The sequence below is a fragment of the Pan paniscus genome, chromosome 10 (assembly GCF_029289425.2).
Source record: "Pan paniscus chromosome 10, NHGRI_mPanPan1-v2.0_pri, whole genome shotgun sequence".
NCBI lineage: Eukaryota > Metazoa > Chordata > Mammalia > Primates > Hominidae > Pan > Pan paniscus.
Genome location: NC_073259.2, coordinates 138,557,501 through 138,578,521, shown reverse-complemented (window position 1 = coordinate 138,578,521; position 21,021 = coordinate 138,557,501). Strand labels below are relative to the sequence as shown.

The following is a 21,021-nucleotide window of genomic DNA, read 5'->3' as shown; positions in this document are numbered from 1 at the left end:
GTGGCCACTCCTGGTTGCCTGAGCCTCCATGATGGGGCCTCCTGGGCGCTGCTCTTTCTTCATCTGAATCTAACTCGCTGCTCGAGTCTGTTTTCTGTTGCTTATAACAGAATACCTGAAACTTGGTACTTTATAAAGAAAAGGAATCTATTTCTTAAGCTATGGAGGCTGAGAATCTAAGGTTGAGGGGCTGCGTCTGGTGAGGACCTTCTTGCTGATGAGGACTCTGTAGGGTCCCAAGGTGGTATAGGGCGCCCCACGGCAAGGGGACTGAGTGTGCTCACATACCAGCTCAGGGCTCTCTTCCTCTTCTTATTAAGCCAGCAGTTCCACTCCCCTGATAACCCACTGGTCCATTAACACATTGATCCATTAATCCATGAATGGACCTATCCATTCATGAGGGCAGAGTGCTCATGATTCAGTCACCTCTTAAAGGCCCCACCTCTCAGTACTGCCCTGTTGAGGATTAAGTTTCCCACACATGGAATTTGGGGGATGCATTCAAACCATGGAGCGCACCAACCACCCATCTCAGCACCAGACGTGCCCCAGCTCTCCTCCCCATCCTCTCCACTGTGGTCATCTTCTCTTTCCCAGATGCCAAAGCCATTTCCTAACTGGCCTGTCTAGCTCCCTTGTCATCCTGTGGTCTTTTCCCTATGGCAACTGGAGTGATCTTGTGATGCCCTCTGGGTCATGCAATCCTCTGACCCTTCCAATGCCTTCCATAAATAAAACTGAGGCTTCTCCTTGTGGCTGCCATCCTGTCCATCTTGCTACCTCCCGTCCACCTCTGACTTACTTTTGTTCCTTGGATCCCTAAGCTTGTCTCAGCATTTGATGGTTGTCTCTGCTTAGAACACTCCACTCCATCATCTTCAACAGCTGGGAGCTTCTTGCCTTTCAACCCTCAGGTTACGCGTCCCTCCTGGTGAGGATTCATGGCTCTAACGTCTGCTCTAACGGCCCTCCCTCCATCCCTTTTTTCTCTATGTGACAACACCTGTTTTCATGTTCTTTGTGTCTTTTCTTGCTATCTTAGTCTATCACGGGTCTTCACTTATGTGTTTGTCTGTCTCCTACGAGAATGTGGGCTTGGGATTGCAGAGAGCTTTGCTGTTACATCCATGACTGTCTCTCCTGTACCTTCAAAGGATGCATAGTGGGTGCTCAGTCAACATCTATTGAATGATGGGTTGTTTTAAGCTGTTAATTTTGCAGCTTTGCCCATGCATATTTCAAGGAATAACTGAGCTCTAGTGATTAAATATAAAAATTAGAGTTGTCTTGATTTGACACTTATTTTCTTGCCTTCCTGTCTGGCCATTTTTTAAAGGTATGTTTTTTAGGAAATTACAAGTGTTGATGAGGATGTAGGGAAACTGGAATCCTGCACATTGTTGCTGGGAATGTAAAATGGTGCAACCACTATAGAAAACAGTATGGAATTCCCTCAAAAAATTAAAAATAAAATTGCATATGATCTAGCAATCCCAATCCTGGTATAAGAATTGAAAAGGCAGTCACGTGTGGTGGCTCACACCTGTAATCCCAGCCCTTTGAGAAGCTGAGGCGAGTGGATCACCTGAGGTCAGAAGTTGGAGACCAGCCTGGCTAACATGGCAAAACCCCATCTCTACTAAAAATACAAAAATTAGCCAGGTGTGGTGGTGCATGCCTGGAATCCCAGCTACTTGGGAGGCTGAGGCAGGAGAATCGCTTGAACCTGGGAGGTTGAGGTTGCAGTGAGCCGAGATCATGCCATTGCACTCCAGCCTGGGCAACAGAGCAAAACTCAGTCTCAAGAAAAAAAAAAATTGAAAAGGAGGGTCTCAAATAGATATATGTACATGTTACAAATTTATAGTAGCCAAAAGGTGGAAATAACCCACATTTCCACTGATGGACGAGTGAATAAACAACATGTGACATATGCGTCCAATGGAATATTACTGACCCTTGAAAAGGAAGGAAACTCTGACACACGCTACTGCATGGATGAACCTTGGGGACATTTTGCTAAGTGAATAAGCCAGTCCCAGAGGGCAAACACTGTTTGATTCCACTTATATGAGGTTCCTAGAGTCATCAGAGCCATAGAGACAAACAGTAGAATGGAGGTGCCAGGGGCTGGGTAGAGGGGGGATAGGGAGATGCTGTTTAATGAAGACAGAGTTTCAGTTGGGGAAGAGGAAGAGAGTTCTGGAGATGGGTGGTGGTGACGGTTGTAGAACAGTGCGAATGTCCTTAATGCCACTGAAATACCTACATGTAAAATAGTTAAGATGGTAAATTTTATGTAATGTGTATTTTATCATAATTTTTCTTAAAAAGGTGTGTTTTAGGCTGGGCACAGTGACTCACTCCTGTAATCCCAGCACTTTGGGAGGCCGAGGCGGGCGGATCACGAGGTCAGGAGATTGAGACCATCCTGGCTAACATGGTGAAACCCTGTCTCTACTAAAAATACAAACAATTAGCCGGGCGTGGTGGCCGGTGCCTGTAGTCCCAGCTACTCTGGAGGCTGAGGCAGGAGAATGGCATGAACCCGGGAGGCGGAGCTTGCAGTGAGCGGAGATCACGCCACTGCACTCCAGCCTGGGCGACAGAGCCAGACTCCGTCTCAAAAAAAAAGTGTCTTAATATATCCTGACCCTCCAATTAGTATGCTTTCCCCATTTTTCCACCAGCCCCCACTTTCCAAACCTACACTTGCAGGAAAGGCTCTGCTAAACTCACTCACACTGAGGTCTGAATGCATCATAAGGCTTAGTGACTTTCTTAAGCCAGGAGTATTTTTCTTCAAATAGGAGGAAAAATATAAAAAAGATGGGGGTGCTTCAGGCCTCCAGTGCAGGCTGACGACAGGGCTGGTGGGGAGCTGGGCACAGGGAGGTCGGATCCTGGGATGGCTTTCTTCCTACGACTAAAATAGCTGCATGTGTACACGTTCCACTCCTGAGCTGGGCTCCTGCACCTGGAGAGGCAATGCCAGCTGTCGGGGGATGGGGGTGCTGGAGCTGAGCCCTGCAGGCATTGACCAGGCCAGCAAGGGCCGGCGGAGGTGGGGGTCCCAGCGCTCAGCCCTCACAACAGAGGCAAAGGCCTCCTTTCCTGGATGGCTGGTAGTGCAGCTTGACATCCCTGCTCCCGCAGGATTCAAACCACTTTGTTTGTTTGCTTGAGGTTTGAATTTCTCCCCCTGCTGTCTTCTCAGCTTGGCCTTTTAAACAAGGCTGCAAGGCACAGGAAATGAGCTGGCCTTTGCTTCTGCTTCCCATGCGTGTCTGAGGGAGCCCAGCAGCTCACCCGGCATGGACAGGAATAGCAGTGCTTTGAGAGAGGCAGCAGGGGCACCCCAGATCTGTCCTGCAGCCTGCTTTGCAGAGCTTGGCTTTCCTTCCAAGTGCCTGGGCTGGCTACCTGCATGGGAGGCATTGAGGGAGTGGCAGTCCCTAGAGACTGTCTCTTGGGCCGAGCATCTTTGTGGTAGCTGGGGAGGCTGAAGGTGTGGGGGTGACTTTGTGCTGATGGAAGTATTCAACTGTCCCTCCAGACTCATGGGTAGGCTTGTCAATGCAAACCTGCAGAAACACCAGTGTCCTTCTGGATCCCTGGAGACACTTGGGGATCAGCAATTCCCCTATCTGATTCTTGCTTGGAATTGCAAAATCCTTTTCAGTAGCACTGATTAAGAGATGGAAATTAATTCTCAGAGCTCTTAATTATGAATGCAAAGAGACTGCAGTGTCAGCATTTTTCCCTGTGTGGAAATGATTGGTTCTTAGGTGCAAACTGTGGTGTTAGGCTGTCTGGAGTGTTGAATTGGATTCTCTTAGGCAGGCAGCCTTGTGGGAGGAAACCGATGAGCTGGGATCCAAGACATAGTGCAAAGAATATGCTTGATGCCTTTGAAGCTGCAAAACTAACCTTTTGTTGATTTCAGAAAAATAATTCAAATTTCTTCTCTGTTTGGGTTAGGAGGTGCCTGTTAAGCTCCCTCCTCCCCGCACTGGGCCACTGTTCCTGTAGCAGGTCTGAGGTTCAAGGTTTTCGTCACATTGAGTAGCTGATGCCAAATATTTCAAGCTTCTCTTCCATGTGGTGCCACTGTTGCTGCCACAAGAATCTATTTTGAAATAGAAATGCGTCCAGTGTCTGGATCTAAGTGAAGAACAGTTCACTCTTATGAGATTTTTTTAGAGAATAGAATCCAGTCCAGTGTCTGGATCTGATGCCCAGGGTTGTTAATGTGCTGTTGTGTTTGTGTGTGGTGAGCAGGTCTTGGAGAATCACTCAAACCCTGTTAGTACCTGACATTCTGGAGCTGGGCACTAGTAGGTCATTAAGTTCATGACCCATGAGCACATGCTGTAGCATGGGTCAGAATTTCCTACAACCTAGGGAATCCTCTTACCTGCTGGCCAGAAACCCAAAAGGTTGTAGAAGTATAGGCACAGCTAGGAAACACTGGTATGAGATGGCAACCATGCAACTTACTAGCAATTTCCCTCTTTAAACATTTTTTTTCCTAGTAAAAAAATTATGAAAGTTTAAAAGGATGACACACATAGACATTTGGGATTCGTGAGGCTTAGTTTTTGACTGAAAGGTGAGTGTCCAGCCCAGGGTTGCAGCTGAATATTATTCTCTAAAAAAAATCGCGTAAGAGGGAACTGTTGTTCATCTTGCATTTCATCAGGACAAAGGAAGAATCGTCTGGGCTCCTAACCTGGAACATCTGGGATGTTTTTTCTTTGGTTGTGTGTCTTAGTGAAAATCTCTGAGTCATCTTTGTCACTCTGAGTCCACTTTCTCCTTTAGTAGGAGACTGATTTGGCCCTTGAGAACATCCAGGAGACTGTTCTAGTCCAGGAGCAATGGGACAGGGACCCAGGCCGGGTGCAGTGGCTCACGCCTGTAATCCCAGCACTTTGGGAGGCCGAGGCGGGTGGATCACCTGAGGTCAGGAGTTTGACACCAGCCTGGCCAACATGGAGAAACCCTGTCTCTACTAAAAATACAAAAATTGGCTGGGCATGGTGGAGTGCACCTGTAATCCCAGCTACTTGGGAGGCTAAGGCATAATCATCACTTGAACCCAGGAGGTGAAGGTTGCAGTGAGCCAAGATCATGCCACTGCACTCCAGCCTGGGTGACAGAGTGAGGCTCTCTCAAAAAAAAAAAAAAAAAAAAAAAGCAATGGACTTTGAGGCAGAGACCTTGATGCAGCGGGGATCCCAGCACCCCTATATTGTGCTCAGCCAGAGGCCAGGGCATTTGTCAACCAAGGACCCATCCACCAAGACTCCCTGGCACGAGCTGGGCTGCAAAGCCCAACCAGGCAGAGAAGAAACTGCCAGGCTCTCTTCTGGGCTACCGGCCCCAGGTGCCAGCATTTGTGTGGCCCATTGGAGCCAATATTTATCGTGTTTTAATTTAGTGGCATCAGTCCTGTATCCAGGTGGGATCAGCGGCTGCTGAATTAGAGAATGCCCCCTTTTCCAGGTTTATCAGCTGGGGTTATTTCCAGCTGCCCCTCACAGAAGCCTGAGCTTGGTGGGTTTCATACGAAGGGCACTATTGTGCTCAGGAAGCCCAGAGGTGGTGACCCTGGCCAGAGGCAGCTGCCTGGAGAAGGAGCCAGGGCCCGGGGGCTCCTGTCCAGCAGAGAGGTGTGTGGAGGGTGGCTTCCTTGACACCGAGACAGGTGGTATTCCATCTCGAAGGATCGCATCCCCACTGTGGTGGGAGGAAGAGGGGCTGAAGCTTTTCTCACGAAGCTCTGTTTCATGAAAGGTCATTGTCCTCTAGAGATTTCTGCTCCAGGCTCATCAGAACCGTGTCACAGACGGTCTCAGTCTGGTCCCAGCAGGAGAGAGATGGCGCATACTCCAAAAGCAATTGAGGGTTGCTAAGCATTCTTAAGGAGGTGCAGGCAGGGTTAGGGGAGCCAGTGCGGTGACTGAAGCCCTGGGGGCTGTACCAGTAGAGGAAGTGACAAACCTTGACTTGGGGGGATAGGGAGGGGTGCGGCCCAGCTCACTGGGGCTTAGGGCTTTCCAGGGACAGATGCCAGTTGTTGGTGTAGAGTGACAATTCGACGCGTGCTCGCGGTAATGAGGACTGCTGTCTAGCTGATTTCTGCATCAGTTGCCTATTGCTGCTGTGACAAATTCCCACAAGCACACACACCACCGTGTCTCACCGCTCTGGAGGTCTTAAGTCCTAAAGTCAAGATGTCAGCAGGCCTGTGTGCTTTCCTGAGGCTCTGGGGGACAGTCTCTCCTCTTGCCTTTTTTTGGCTTCCTTCCCTGATCTTCAAAGCTGGCAGCAGAGCATCACCTAAGCTTTCGCTTTTTTGTCTCTGACTCTGCTTTTCCTGATAAGGGCTCTGTGACTACGTAGAGCCCATCTGGATAACCCCGGTGCCCTCCCACTCTCAGGACCCTCCACGCAATCCCATCTTCAGGGTCCGTTCTGCCACAAAAAGTGATATATTCACAGACTTTAGGAATTTGGATGTGGACATCTTTGTGTGGGGCCGTTATTCAGCCATTATACATCCAGGAAATCAGTCTCTTCGGTTCTCCCTCCCCTCTCCTTGTCCACACACCCTCTCCTCCTTGTTGCGAACCAGAGCTGTGAACTTCATCATTCTGGTAAACAAAAAGATGACGCTATGGGGGAATTTTAAGTCAAAGAAATGCAAAACCATAATTGTGGCATGAGACAAGGTCCACGAAAGAGTAAATATCAGCCGGGTGAGGTGGTTCACATCTGTAATTCCAGCACTTCGGGAGGCCGAGGTGGGCAGATCACTTGAGGTCAGGAGTTCAAGACCAGCCTGGCCAACATGACAAAACCTTGTCTCTCCTTAAAATGCAAAAATTAGCCAGTCATGGTGGTGTGCACCTGTAACCCCAGCTACTTGGGAGGCTGAGGCATGAGAATCCCTTGAACTCAGGAGGTGGAGGTTGCAGTGAGCCGAGACTGCATCACTGCACTCCAGCCTGGGTGACAGAGGGAGACTCCATCTCAAAAAAAAAGAAAGAGTAAATGTCATTGGCTTGCCCCGAGATCCTCCATGGACTCTGTCTGGACTCTTCACCTTCCTCTGAGATCTTCTTTTCTTTTACTTTGCTTATGAGCATCACCTCGAGGTCAACACACCCATTCGTTCCCCCAACATTATTGCCTTAAGTCACTGCAATTGCCACCATATTGTCCACTGCAGAAACACAGTGTTTCCACTCTACCGTATTAAATTTAGCTCCCTTCTAGCTCTACTGTGGGACAAATAGGATTTAGGGGCCAGCTGGACTCTAGCTTCTGGCGCCGTTTGTAACACACTTGTGGGAGAATGCGTTCCGGTGCCCGGTAATTTCTTTCCAGGTTCACACTGGAACGGCGGCCTGTCCGCAGGTTGGAGGTTGTCTGTTCTTGACCAAAGCACTGGATGCTGCCCCTTAGAGGGCAATTCCTGACTGTCCAGTGCTCTTATAAAAAGCTGGATAATAAATGCATCTTCATGCTGGGTTCTGCACATGGAGCCTGAAACCCAAGTTGGCTTCTCTGTGAAACATGAATCTGAATCGATTCCTCCCCAAACTAGAAACTCCTTATGTAGGGAGCCTCTGAGCCATCATGGTGCTTCTGGGCTGCTAATGTTTTTTCCTTTGGAGATTTTACCCATCAGGGTCACAATAGCAAATACACAGCACTTGCAAACTGGAGGATGGAGCAGAGTTTAGAAAAGAAAGTACTAACAAAGGTGTGGGTGCTGTTGCCGGGGTGGGGGGGCGGTGGGGGGCAGGGGGCACGGGCAGGACACCTGCAAAGGAGGTTGGGAGTCTGAGACCAGCAGAGGCCGGGGGCCATGGCCACCTGCTATGGGTACAGGGAGAAGGGTGTGGGAGAGGCCCTCCCTGTAGAAGGACACTGTTGGGGGTTACCCCAGTTCCACCACCCAGTGGGAGGACTCGCAGGGCTCAGTGTGCAGCTGCCCTTAGGGCTGTGACTTATTACAGCAAAAGGACACACAGCACAGGTGGCAAAGGGAGAGGCACACAGAATGAAGCCGGGGGAGACCAGGTGCAGGCTCTCCAGGTCGTCTCCCAAGAGGATTCCCAAGAATCACACAGGATGCTTAGAGGACCTGCAGCTGCAAGCTGTGATGTGTGTGAAATGTCATCTGTCAGGGAAGCCCATTAAAGCCTCAGCAGCCAGAGTTTTTATGGGGACCTGGTGGCATGGGCACTCTCTGTCCAGCACATTCTGAAATTCCAACTCCCAGAAGGAAAGGTGTTCAGCATAAACTGTCCTGTTCAAGCGGCCTAGATGTGGTAAGCCGCCCTAATCAATTAGGGAAGGTAGGAATTCTCCCCAAATCCTGGTTCCCAGGCCTCCAGCCAAGGGCCAGGCTCGCCAGCAGCCTTTCTAAGGGGAGCAGCTCAGGGTAATCCCTGCAGGCTGGTGGGGAGGGCCGGGGGCCGGGGGTCATGCTGATCCATCGTTTCTTGATCATGTCTTCCACTGGGCAAGCCTGATTAGAAGCCGGATGGTAGGGGGTGCAGGCCATGAGGATGAGCCTCTCGGGACACAAAGGGGGATGGATGACGGTGGGGCCTATGTCTGGGAGGGCTGACAGCAATAGTCCACCAGGAGCCAGGGCCACCTTTCCATTCTTGGAAATTTCCTCAACACCATTCCATTCAGTACAAAAATCTTACTCGACCACTGACTCCCTGCCAGGCGGTCCTCTGGGCGCTGATGATGGGAAATTGCAAGGCAGAAGAAAACCTCTGTCTGGTGACACTTCTGTTCCAATGAGGAGCAGCCACAGGAAGAAGGCAAACAGCTGCAGAGGACAGTGCTGAGCACACGTGGACACCAAAGCATGGTGGTGTGGGAGGGAGGGGCATGGAGGCAGGGGGTGAAGGCAAGGGTTTTGTCACCTTGCAAGGGTTGGGAAGGCCTGTCTGAGGTGACACCTAATGAGAAGGAGCCAGACCTGAGCAGACTGGGGCAGGGCGGGGTAGAGATCTGCAGGCAATGGAATCAGCAGGTGCAGGGGCCCTGGGGTGGGAAGAAGCTTGACCTGTTTAAGGGACAGAAGGAGGCCAGGGTGTCCCCAGCATAGTGGCAACAGGGTAGCAGGTGGGTAGGACTTTTAGACCACCAAGGAGTTTGGATTTTATTCTAATTTCTGTGGAAACCACAGAAGGTTTCAAGCAGGGAGAGGCAAGATCTGGCAGGTATTTCAGAAAGATGGTGCTGGTCACTGTGTGAGACTGAATTTAGGGGCATTCAAGCATGACCCCCAGTCCTAATGTTCTTGAACAGCTAGGATGCAAGAAGTGATGTTTTCTGCAAACCTGCACCCCAGGGTATTGAGGTTCAGAAGTGAGGGTGGTTTAATTCAAATAGGTCGTGACATTTTCTCCGGGGGCATTTGGATTATTTCTCCAAGTTCGTTGCCTGATAACATCACGTTGCAGCAAAATGGCATTAAAATATTCCTTCGAATGAGACCTCTCTACGACCTCTTAATAACAGCTTTCCTGTAACCCTGTTCCCATTTGGGAATGCCAAGTGGGTGCCTCCCTTTCTTTTGGTGCCCCAGAAGTTGTCAGGTTAAACTAACACTCAGTACAGAATGTATTTGAAATAGAAAGGACTTCTGCAGCTGAAAAGCGTGACATTATGTTAGTCTGTTATTGAAGCCATAATTCACATCATAACACTTGAGGAGGAGGAAAAGAAATTACAAGGCTGCCGTTGGGTTAAAACATGTTGCCTCCACAATGAAAATGAATGGGAAAGGAACCATGGTGACTTCTTTCGTTGACAACATCCCCTTACCTGTTTCGAAGAGGAGAGAGACTGAACATGGCGCCTGCCTTCCCAATAAGCTTGTAGCTTGGCCCTGGGGGTTGTGGCCTGAGAATGGAATTTATGTGGTTTTTGGGTTTATTGGGGGAATGCATTCTAGTTCATGTGGAATTTCACTGGCATTTTTATTCACTTTTAAGATGAGATAAAATTTTTAGACAAGAATAAATATGCTTAGACAGTGGGAAAACACTTGTATCTGTTAGGGCTCTCACAGTTACAGGGGACAGACGATTCAAATTGGTGTAAGCAAACAAGGAGAATCTATTGGTCCAAGTGACTGAAAAGGAAAAGACAATTAACTTCAGGCTCAGCTTGATCTGGGTGCTCAAATGATGCCATGGGGATCCTGCTGTTCTCTCTGCGTCTCTCTGTGTTTATCTCATTGGCTCTGTTCTCAGATGGGTTCTTCCCTCGTGATGGCAAAGGCCACAGTAGTTCCAGCTGTTTGTCTTTAACTTTCCGAGTCCAGTGGGCAAAAGGGACAGTTCTTCCAGGTTCCTATACAAGTGCAAGATCTCATTCCCCCAGAATGCAACTGGGTCATGTGACTTCCCCAACCAATCACCACATCCAGGGGATGAGATTACACTGATTGGCCAGACCTGTGACACATTTGCAACCCTGAACCAATCACTGAGGTTGTGGTGGAGGTGGGCGGGAGGAAGATGGAGGTCGTCTGCTGATTGGCCAGCCCTTGGTCATGTGTAGTGACCCCTAGTAGGAGTGGACCCAGTCCATGATGGAGAAGGAGGGAGGGAAGGATCCTCTAGGAGGAAATTGAAGATTTTGCTCCTAAAGAGGAAGCAACGGATACCAACTCTTAGGCATGTTGTGATAACCTCCTTGTCTCCATCCCTTCCGCTTGCAGGTGAAGGCAGAGTATGTGCATCTCAACCACCCGCTCACCCTCGTGACCAGAGAGCGCGATTTGGCCGTGAAGGAGAAACACCAGCTCCAAGCCAAGCTGGAGAACCTAGAACAGGTCCTGAAGGTAAGCTGGCTTTCTGCATTTGGAACCGCTTCTGCTCTTTGTGAGGTCGGTGTGAGGAAGGAGGGGCTGCAGGACCCCCGAGCAGAAGGTATGTAAAGCTCCTTTGGAAGCCATCATCCACATTCAGAGATGTTGGGGCTGTTTTTCCCCTTTTTGTGGTATAAAAAGCAATAAATAACAAAATTCCAGTGTTTCTGGAAGCAATCCCGTAAAGCCAATTATGCATTTCCATTTTTTAGGATGTTAAACACAGCTGAGCTGTGCAGTGGCAGGCACACCGCTCCTGAATGGAAATGGAGTCTGCCTACGTTAAAGACCAGAGGTGGCTACAGTGGGTTTCAAACTTCAGGAATTTTAAGCTGCTCCTCAGACGTTTAATGACCTTTGTTATAAAGAGGATAGCTAAACCAGAACCTTGCTCTATCAGGGTACAGGTAACTGGATGTTCCTCATGCATTCCTGATGAGCTGAGCTCTTCTTCAATATTTAGCCAGTGGGTTGATTTGCTATTGATGCCACTGAGTTAAGCTGAATGAATTTTTTCACCAAGTGTTAAAATTTGATTGGATTCTCATTCTGGGAAACATTTTTTTACAAAAATAAAAAAATAATCATCTCCAGTTCTATGATCCAGTACATATATTACCAGGGTCATTTGCATTTCACAATTGCAGAAAACAGGATTAGGCTGCATCCGCAAATACTCTTTAAATCAAGAAGTGATTTTACCTCCATCTGTAGCCTCTTTGGGGAAGCGTTTGGAGCTCTGAGGGGAGCCTCTGGGTAGTTGCCAGGGATGATGGGGGGTGCTGGGGGTGGGGGGTGGGGATGAGGAGTGACCCCTCCAGGGATGGTGGTGGGGGGAGTACAGACGGTGGGGGGTGGGGATGAGGAGTGACTCCTCCAGGGATAGTGGTGGGGGGAGTGGAGGGGGTGGGGGGTGGGGATGAGGAGTGACCCCTCCAGGGATAGTGGTGGGGGGAGCGGAGTGGGTGGGGGATGGGCGCGAGGAGTGACCCCTCCAGGGATAGTGGGAGGGGAATGGAGGGGGTGGGGGATGGGGATGAGTGACCCCTCCAGGGATGATGAGGGGGAGTGGAGGGGGTAGGGGTTGGGGATGAGGAGTGACCCCTCCAGGGATGGTGGTGGGGGGAGTGGAGGGGGTGGGGGATGGGGATGAGGAGTGACCCCTCCAGGGATGGTGGTGGGGGGAGTGGAGGGGGTGGGGGATTGGGGGGGATGGGGATGAGGAGTGACCACTAAGGGGTATGAGGTTCTTTTTGGAGTGATGAAAATGTTCTTGAGTTAGATGGTAATGATGGCTGCAGAACTTTGTGAAAGTGCCAAAACCATGGGGCACTGCACACTAAAATGGTGACCTTCATGGCATGTGGATTCCATCTCAATTAGAAAAGAATGATTCCATCTCGATTAGCAAAGAAAGATGCCCTATTCTCTGACTACCGGCCCTGAATGTGAACCAAGCTGGTCCTGCGGTTCTCAGCAAGCTCACCATCCTGCTTCTCACTGTGTGCTCTAAGTTTTCAGGACGTAACCCTCAAGAGAGGAGGTGCTACCACATAATTCTTTAAGCAGCTGCCTCGATGACTGTGAGTTTTCTGAGGGCACACACCGTGACTTATCCAACCCTCTGCCTTTAGTGCCTGGGACACACGTTCAGGGCTTAGTGAATTTCATGGAGGGTGTGCCGTGAATCCCTAGGAGGAAGGAGCTTAGCGGAGAGTCTGTTGGATTAAAAAGCCATGAAAGACGGTTCTCAGTGAGGCCAACTTGCCCTCCAGGGGATATTTGGCAATGTCTGAGGACACTTTTGATTGATATGACTGGGGAAGGGGAGGCCAGGGATGTAAAACCCTCTCCCACACGCAGATCCGTGCAGATCAGTCTCCTACAGCAGATTATCACCTGGTCCCACGTGTCAGTGGTACTGAGCTCAGAAACCGTGTGTCTGTTTCTTATCGCCGCTGTAGCAAGTGACCCCACAGTGTCTTGGTGGCTTAAAGCAACGTAGTCATATTCTCTTACAGTTCTGGAGGTCAGAAGTCTGAGATGAGCCTCACAGGGCTACGATCTGGTGTTGGCAGGACTGCGTGCCTTTCTGAGCTTTGGGGAGAATTCATTCCTTGCCTTTCCAGCTGCAAGGGCTGCTCAGGGCCTCGCGCTCCACCTTCAAAGCCGGCGATGCAGCATCTTCCCTCCTTTCTGACCTCACACCCTTTGAGTTGGTGGCATTTTTTCTTTTGTTGTCAGTGATGTGAGTGGAATTGGAACCTCAACACAGTTTCAATCAACCTGATTTGCTGAGAGCTGAAGAGGATTCTACTGGGATCAGAGACCCATCCTGGGAGGAGTCAGGTGGTGCAGGATTCCCAGCTAAGTGTGCCTGAGGGCCGGCTCACAGCCCCTCTCCTTTGCCTGCACAGAACAAAGACACCGAAGTGCCAGCCTGGTGAAGAGCCTGGTGACCGGGCCACAAAATCACACCCACCACTGGGTTTTACTGAATTGTGAATGGGATGTAGTTTTCCTTCCAAATATAAAAGCTTTCAGTGAGATAGAAAAGACTGAAATTGGGGCTGAATGTTTCCTAAAACAATCATGGGCGAATAATACTGAAACTGACTAGACACCCCCCCTGCCCCCAGCATGGATCACACAGTGATATTTAACCTGATTTGAGTCCCTCCTGATTTTCTTACTTAAAAAATGATAATTGATGACTTCATTATCTGTGAATGTGTTTTTATTATGCTTCTTTCCAAGCATATGGCCTAATTACCAAAATCATTAAATATAATGAAGTGATATGAAGGAAGTGGAATGTTTGCATAAAGAGAAGAAAGAACTAAGATATACCACCTCAGAGGCTGAACATAGTTACTCCAAGATTCTCATTTGGCTCCGAGTTTCCAGGGAGGCTGGACAGAAAAGAAAATATGAACAATTGCATAATTCTCACTCCTTCGGGGAAGGGAGCTCACTGCTTCCCCAGCAAAACAAAGCATGGCGTGCTGGACATGGTTTTCTTACTCGGAATGTTATGTTAGAGGATGCAGAAAAATACAGAAGAAACGGTTGTCAGGAACATTTTCATAGCAATGGAGGAGCAATTTTCCCAAGTCTCTTCCTTTGGAGAAGAAGAGCCTAATGGCATATGGAGTTTTCAAGCCTTTTTTGCATCATTAGCAAGGAGGATTGGGGAGGAACGCTAAGGCTGGATTGCCCCATATATGGGAAGAACCCAAGAAGAGTTCTTTGGTGTTTTTTTTGTTTGTTTTTTGTTTTTTGTTTTAGATGGAGTCTTACTCTGTCACCCAGGCTGGAGTGGAGTGGCATGATCTCAACTCACTGCAACCTCCACCTCCCGGGTTCAAGAGATTCTCCTGCCTTAGCCTCCCGAGTAGCTGGGATTACAGGCACACACCACCACACCCGGATGATATTTTTTTTTTTGTATTTTTAGTGGAGACAGGGTTTTGCAACGTTGGCTGGTTTTGAACTCCTGACTTCAAGTGATCCATTCACCTTGGCCTCCCAAAGTGCTAGGATTACAGGCGTGAGCCACCGTGCCCAGCTGTGTTCTTTTTGATGGGACTTGTACAAGAGAAAATGTAGTATTCTGGAGCCCTTCATTCCTGGTCTGTGGAATTTAAAATACCAGGAGATGGAAAAGCACTGGAGTCTGAACCAAGTGGGGTGGTCTAACTAGACTCTGCCTGCAAGTCCACCCTGTCTTTTGGGGAATTTCCCTGTCCCCTCCATCCCTACCAAGGGAAAGGGGTACATCGGTGCACCTAAACAGGGATCTATATAGTGAGACACACGTGGCATCCCTGGGCCATGAGCTGCTTATTGCATGACTGTTCATTCATTCACAAGGATTGATTGAGCACTATGTACCAGGCACTGTTGCAGGCACCAGGGGTATAGCAGTTAGCAAAATAGACCTCAACATTCAACTGCCCAATGAAGAAAAAGTCAAATGCATGTGATATACTGTCAGGCAGTGATAAGTGCTTTGCAGAAAAATAAATTGGGTAAACGAGCAGGAAATCAGTTCCTGCTGATGGTGGCACTTTAAAAGAGTGGTCCAGGAGGCTTCCCGAGACCTACATGTTGAGCAGAGGGAGGAAGCAGCCCTGTCAGTGTTCAGGGAGGAGCATTCCAGGCAGGGGGAGTGCAGAGGGCCTGGGATGTGTGGATGCTTGACATGTCCAAGGAGAAGAAAGTGGGCCGGACAGTGAATGGGGAGGGGCAGGGAAGTAAAAAATGAAACCCGGATTGGGAATAAATTGGCCAGAGTCTTGCAGGCCAAGGTAGAATTCCAAGAACTGTAGAACTGTATGTATTACCCCCGTCCCAATAAGACTGCATAACAAACCGTCCCGAAGCCTGGGGCTTGAAGCGGTCACAGTCCATCATTGCTCCCAAACCTCTGATTGGCTGCATGGAGCTTCTCAGCTTGACCGGACTGGACTGAACAGCTCCTCCGGTCCAGGCGGGGCTTCATGCACCTGGGTGGCCACTGGAGGGTCTTGGTTGGTTGGGCTGGGGTGACCACCTTGCTCCTTGCTCTCCCCTCCTCCATCAGGCGAGATAGGGCTTCTGGCCAGGGCACAGTTGGGCCGTGAATGAGGCAGAGGAATGGAAGACCTCATGAGGCCCAGGCTTGAATGGGGCAAGGCACTTCTCGAATTCCGTTGGCCAAAGCAAGGCTCAGGGTCTGCCTGGTTTCAGGGGATGGGGAAGCTAACTCTGTCTCCAGCTATGAGGAGCCAAGAAGTTACATCAGCAAGAATGTGGATGTGGTGCAGGGCAGGGAGCCCCCAAATCAGGGCTTAGGCTGGGAGGGTTCTTGGCTTTGCCCAGGGAAGAATTCAAGGGCAAGCTGATGGGATTAGCAGCTTTTACTGAAGTGTCTGTGCATAGCAGCAGCAGAGGTCCTGCTCCTTGCAGAGCAAGGCTACCTCACAGGCTGTGCGCCTAGAGTTGTGGCTCAAAGGCAGCTCCGAAGTCGTATTTAAACCAGGTTTTAATTACATGCAAATTAAGGGGCAGGTTATGCAGAAAATGATTGGAAAATGGTGGTAACTTCTGGATGGCTGGGTCACTGACATGGAAAGGGGCGGTAACTTCTGGACGTTGCCATGGCAATGGTAAACTGACATCGCACTGTGGTGCATCTCGTGGGAAGGTGCTTTCTACCTGGGACCTAATTTAGCTAGTGCTGTGTGGTCCAGAGTCCAAGCCCCATCTCTTACCCTCCTACCTCAGATGCAGGGAGTGACTGTGGCATAGTTTTCAATCAGTTTATGTCAGATGCCACTGGAATTGAGAGAGGAGGTGCATCTGGCTTTGGTTTGTAGAGGGTCACTCCAGTGGCCACACAGAAAAAAAACAGGAGTGGAAGCAGGGACCCCACTGGGAGCCGTGTCCTGATGCGAGATGATGGGGGCTTCCAGCAAGGCAGGGTGGGGAGAAGTGCACAGGCTCGGGGTGTGTCTTCAAGGTGGAATCAACAGGGTTTGCTGATGGACTGGACGTGGACTGTGAGAGGCAGGAAGGAGTCAGGACGTTAATTTCTGGGGCAGCAATGGTGTCATCTGCTGTGACAGGGAAGCCTGGGGATGTGCGGTTCAGGGTCAGGGCGTCACCACGTGTGGGAGATGGAGTGTGTCGTGACCCCTGGATGCTCGGGTGGGAGAGCTCCGGGTTCCCACTCTACGGACCTCCCTGCTGATCCTCAAGAAACCCATGTTGTTCCATTATTAGATGACGTGTGTGGTGGAGTGATAGAAGCAGCTCACTTGGGTTAAAGCATGAAGCTCAGGCAGCCATCACCACGGCCTTTCTTCCCGAATCCTGTGGCCACCGTTCTCATCTCGCACCTGACGCGTCTTGTGTCTTCCATGTCCTAAAGTGACTGGGGGGTAAGAGGGGCCGTGCGGCCTGTGAATTAAGACTGCTCGTCCTGTGCTAACGGCGGTAATGACAGCTGTGGAGCTGTGCCAATGTGCACTCAGGGCCTGTCTGAACTGATAATTAGCCCACTGGTCACATGCTGGCTTTTTTGTTTCCAAATATCACTGATGTGCCGCCTGTCTTAATAGTGATCATTCAATTTAGCTAAAGACAACGTGCCCTGCTTCCCTGCAGCCTGTGATTGGTTATGCACAGCAACACATGGCTTATTTATTTATTTTTTGTTGTTTGTTTTTTCTTTGAGAAGGAGTCTCGCTCAGTCACCCAGGCTGGAGTGCAGTGGCGTGATCTGGGCTCACTGCAACCTCCGCCTGCCAGGTTCAAGCGATACTCCTGCCTCAGCTTCCTGAGTAGCTGGGATTACAGGGGCCTGCCACCACACCCAGCTAATTTTTGTATTTTTAGTAGAGATGGGGTTTCCCCATGTTGGTCAGGCTGGTCTTGAACTCCTGACCTTGTGATCTGCCTGTCTTGGCCTCCCAAAGTGCTGGGATTACAAGTATGAGCCACTGCATCCAGCCCACATGGTTCTTTACAGAGCCCTTTTTGACCGTATTATGGGGGCTGCCAAGTAATTTTCGCTTGAAGAGTCAGAAAAGTATGTCCAGATATACAGATTTTAAAGGAAAATGGATTTGTTCACCTCAGGCACTGGCTTCCTGAAGAATTTCAAAGCCTACAGTCCTTGCCCTGATTAAAACCTATATAACAAACTTGCACATGTGCCCCTGAACCTAAAATAAAAGTTAAAAATAAAGAAATCGAATTGAACCCACACCTAAAGACATATTCATTCAAAAATATTGAGCAACCACTTTGCATCAAACGCTTTCTAGTTTCTGGAAAAAGTGATCTAAATCCATGCCCTTGGTTCTGGTAGAGAGTTGATAAATTAATGTGCAGGTCAGGTGGGGAAGTGAGAAGAGGCGAAGAGTGATAGTCATGGAAGAGCTGGTTTACATTTAGTGGTTGGGGAGACCTCACTGTGGGTGAGTCCTTTGAAAAGAGACCTGGATGAAGCCAGGGAGGGAGCTGTGCAGAGGTGCAAAGGTCCTGGGGCAGAGGGTGAATGCCTGCTGTGTCTGAGAAGTGTGTGGAAGCCCGAGGTGCAGGAGTAGAATGAACACGGGGAAATAGTTAGAAGATGAGGTCAGATGAGGGAGATGACTTGGGGCAGATCACTTAAAGCTTTTGAAGGCCAAGATAAGGACTTTGGCTCTTTCCTTCCTGAGCGAGATGGGAAGCCATTAGAGGGTTTTCAACAGTAGAATGATGTGATCTAACCTGAATTTTTAAGGAATTATATCTGCAACTCTGTAGAGATGTAGTACGCAAGAGGAGATGCAGGGAGACCCGCACAGAGGTGTACCAGTTAGCTATTGCTGTATCACAAAGCACCCTGATATGGTTTGGCTCTATGTCCCCACCCAAATCTCATGTTGAATTGTAGTTCTCAATGTTGGGGAAGAGACCTGGTGGGAGATGATTGGATCATGGGGGCAGATTTCTCCCTTGCTGTTCTTGTGATGGTGAGTGAGTTCTCACAAGATCTGTTGGTTTAAAAGAGTGTAGCCCCTCCTGTTTCATGCTCTTTCCTGTTGCCATGTGAAGATATGCCTGCGTTTCCTTTGCCTTCCACCATAATTGTAAGTTTCCTGAGGTTTCCCCAGCCATGCCTCCTGTACAGCTTGAGGAACTGTGAGTCAGTTAAACCTCTTTTCTTCATAAATTACTCAGTTTTAGGTATGTCTTTATAGCAGTGTGAGAATGGACTAATGCAACCCCAAAATTGAGTGGCTGAGATTAGTGATTTGTGTTGATGTCTCATGGCTGTGTGGGTTGACTGGGCAGCTACATGGTTCTCATGTGGGGCCTCCACTTGGGTAGTTACGCTCAGATGGCAACTGAAGTTGCAATCATCTGCAGCCTTGGCTGGCTCTTTGCCTGCATGTTGTCCTCTCCTAGGATGGCTGGAAGAGAGGGGGCAGGCCAGACATTTCTCTCCTCATGTGGCCTCTCCACAGGCTAGCTCGGATTTCCTGCACTGAGTGTTTTTTTTTTTTTTTTTGAATGCTGTTTCCCTCAGCACTTTGTATTTCTGATTCCTGGCTTATTGGGTCTCAGTTTCATGTTGCTTTCATGGCCACCTGGTCTAAAGGACCAGAGGCCCCCTTGCTGGTCACTTGCACATCACTGGGTTCCATTTCTTCAGCGCATTCATCTTGTCTGCTTTAACTGTCTGCCTGTGTATTTGTCTTCCCTACCAAAATGTAACATCCTCAAGACAGCCTTTGTTCTAGTGCCCAGCACAAAATCTGGCATATAGTAGACACTCGATAAATACTGATTGATTGATGAATTAGTAACGGAGCAAGTGCATGCGTGAATGAGTGAGGGGTTGACAGATTGCCTCGCTGAACCGACCGGCACTGCAGACACTTGCTGCCTTCATGGAGAATGACTAAGCAGCCAGAGGCCTGGAGTCAGTGCTGCCTTCATGGAGGATGACCGGGCAGCTGGAGGCCTGGAGTCAGTGCTGCCTTCATGGAGGATGACCGGGCAGCTGGAGGCCTGGAGTCAGTGCTGCCTTCATGGAGGATGATCGAGCAGCCGGAGGCCTGGAGTCAGGGTGCTTCTCTGCAGAGGTGCTTCTCTGGGGCTCACAGGTGACTGTATAAAGTCACATCTACAGATCAATCTGCAGTTCCTTTCTGGAATAGACAGAGACTCTCCAAGGGGAATAAACACAGGAGAGTTGGTGATTTCCGGCATCTCCTCAGTCCAGGCTGGTGTCAGACAAGGATCTCCCCACCCCGCACTCCTTGTTGCATTTAACCCGCAGTCAATCCTCCTCTTAGGTCCTGGCACAGGAGTCTGATCAAAACACCCAGCACTCCTCTGAAGCAGGGTGCCTGTCAGAAGTGAGCACATTGTGATAAAATAAACAAAATGCTTTTTATTCTCCAGCTTCTCAGATTCAAATAAAAAACGCATTGGGCTTTTTTACTCACTGCAAAACAAAACAAAACAAAAAAAGCCTCATGTGTTTTTCATGTGAGTTTCTACTGCCTGATACGCAAGACATTCTGGGTCCTCAGCCTCTCCCCAGCTCCTGGGTAAAGGGACTGCAACCGGTGGTGCTTCGCTCACAGCCACGGCCAGAACGCATCTCTCCAGCCCCTTCTCCCGTGGCCCGTGAGACAGTTCTGTTCGTCGGACGCGGTAGAGCGACAGCTGCTTTTATTTTAGAGTCCTGGCAGGGAAGGACGGGTTAACTTCACACTCACAAGGTTTCTAGATTCAGAGAGCTCAATCTAGAAGCAGTTAGAGGCAGGGACTGGTGGACCCACCAGAGGCTGTGAGCAGAATCAGTGATTACGGAGCCCAGGGAGCAGAAGGCAGGTGAGAAGCTTCTGGACAGAGGGGTAGATTCAATCAGCCTCCCTACAGTCACGTCCACCCAGAACTGGGGCGCGGGGCCTAATTTGGAAATAGTGTGTCTGGAGATGTAACTAGGTGAAGGTGCGGTCGCACATCAGGGAGGGCCCTCGTTCAGTGACAGGCTTTGGAAAGAAAGGAGAGGGGAGTTTGGATAGAGACACAGATGCTCAGGGAGGAAGCCACGTGTGGATGGAGGCAGAGATCAGAGCGCTGGGACCACAAGCCACAGAGCGCCCAGGAGCCTGGCAAGATGGGGAGGAGCCTGCCCTGGAGCTTTCGGAGGGTACATGGCCCTGTCCACACCTCGACTGAAGACTTCCGGCCTCCAGGGCATGAGAGGCTGGGTTGCTGTTGTTTTAAGCCCCCAGTGTGTGGCTCTTTGCTGCCGCGGGCCTTGTGGACTCACGGGATGAGAAGCGGGGCCTGTCAGGGGAACCAGATACACATCCCAGTCTCTCTGTACTCTGCTCAGTGACGTCGGGGCAGGCATGGTCTGATGGCCTGGGCAGAACAACTTGAGGGTCCCACTCCTCAGGGAGAGGACAGCAGTCCCAGTGTGCAGAGAAGTGTGCGGTCCTCCTTGGCTCCTGTGGGTGGCCTGCAGCTGAGAGAAAGTTGTGCCTGAAGGAGGCCATCACAGGCAGGAAACCATCATGTGGTCACTTTCTGGGGAGTGGGTCTGCCCA

General features: G+C 49.8%; 1 protein-coding gene across 10 annotated transcripts in view; it reads left to right on the top strand.

The window, feature by feature from the left end:
* Positions 1-21,021, top strand: part of RIMBP2 (RIMS binding protein 2) — a 325,580-nt gene that overhangs the window by 203,855 nt on the left and 100,704 nt on the right. For all 10 annotated transcript variants that reach the window (XM_055096371.2, XM_055096374.1, XM_055096373.2 and 7 more), the window contains one exon: positions 10,769-10,891. The gene's annotated coding sequence lies outside the window, so the exon portion shown is untranslated. The remainder of the gene's footprint in view (positions 1-10,768; positions 10,892-21,021) is intronic.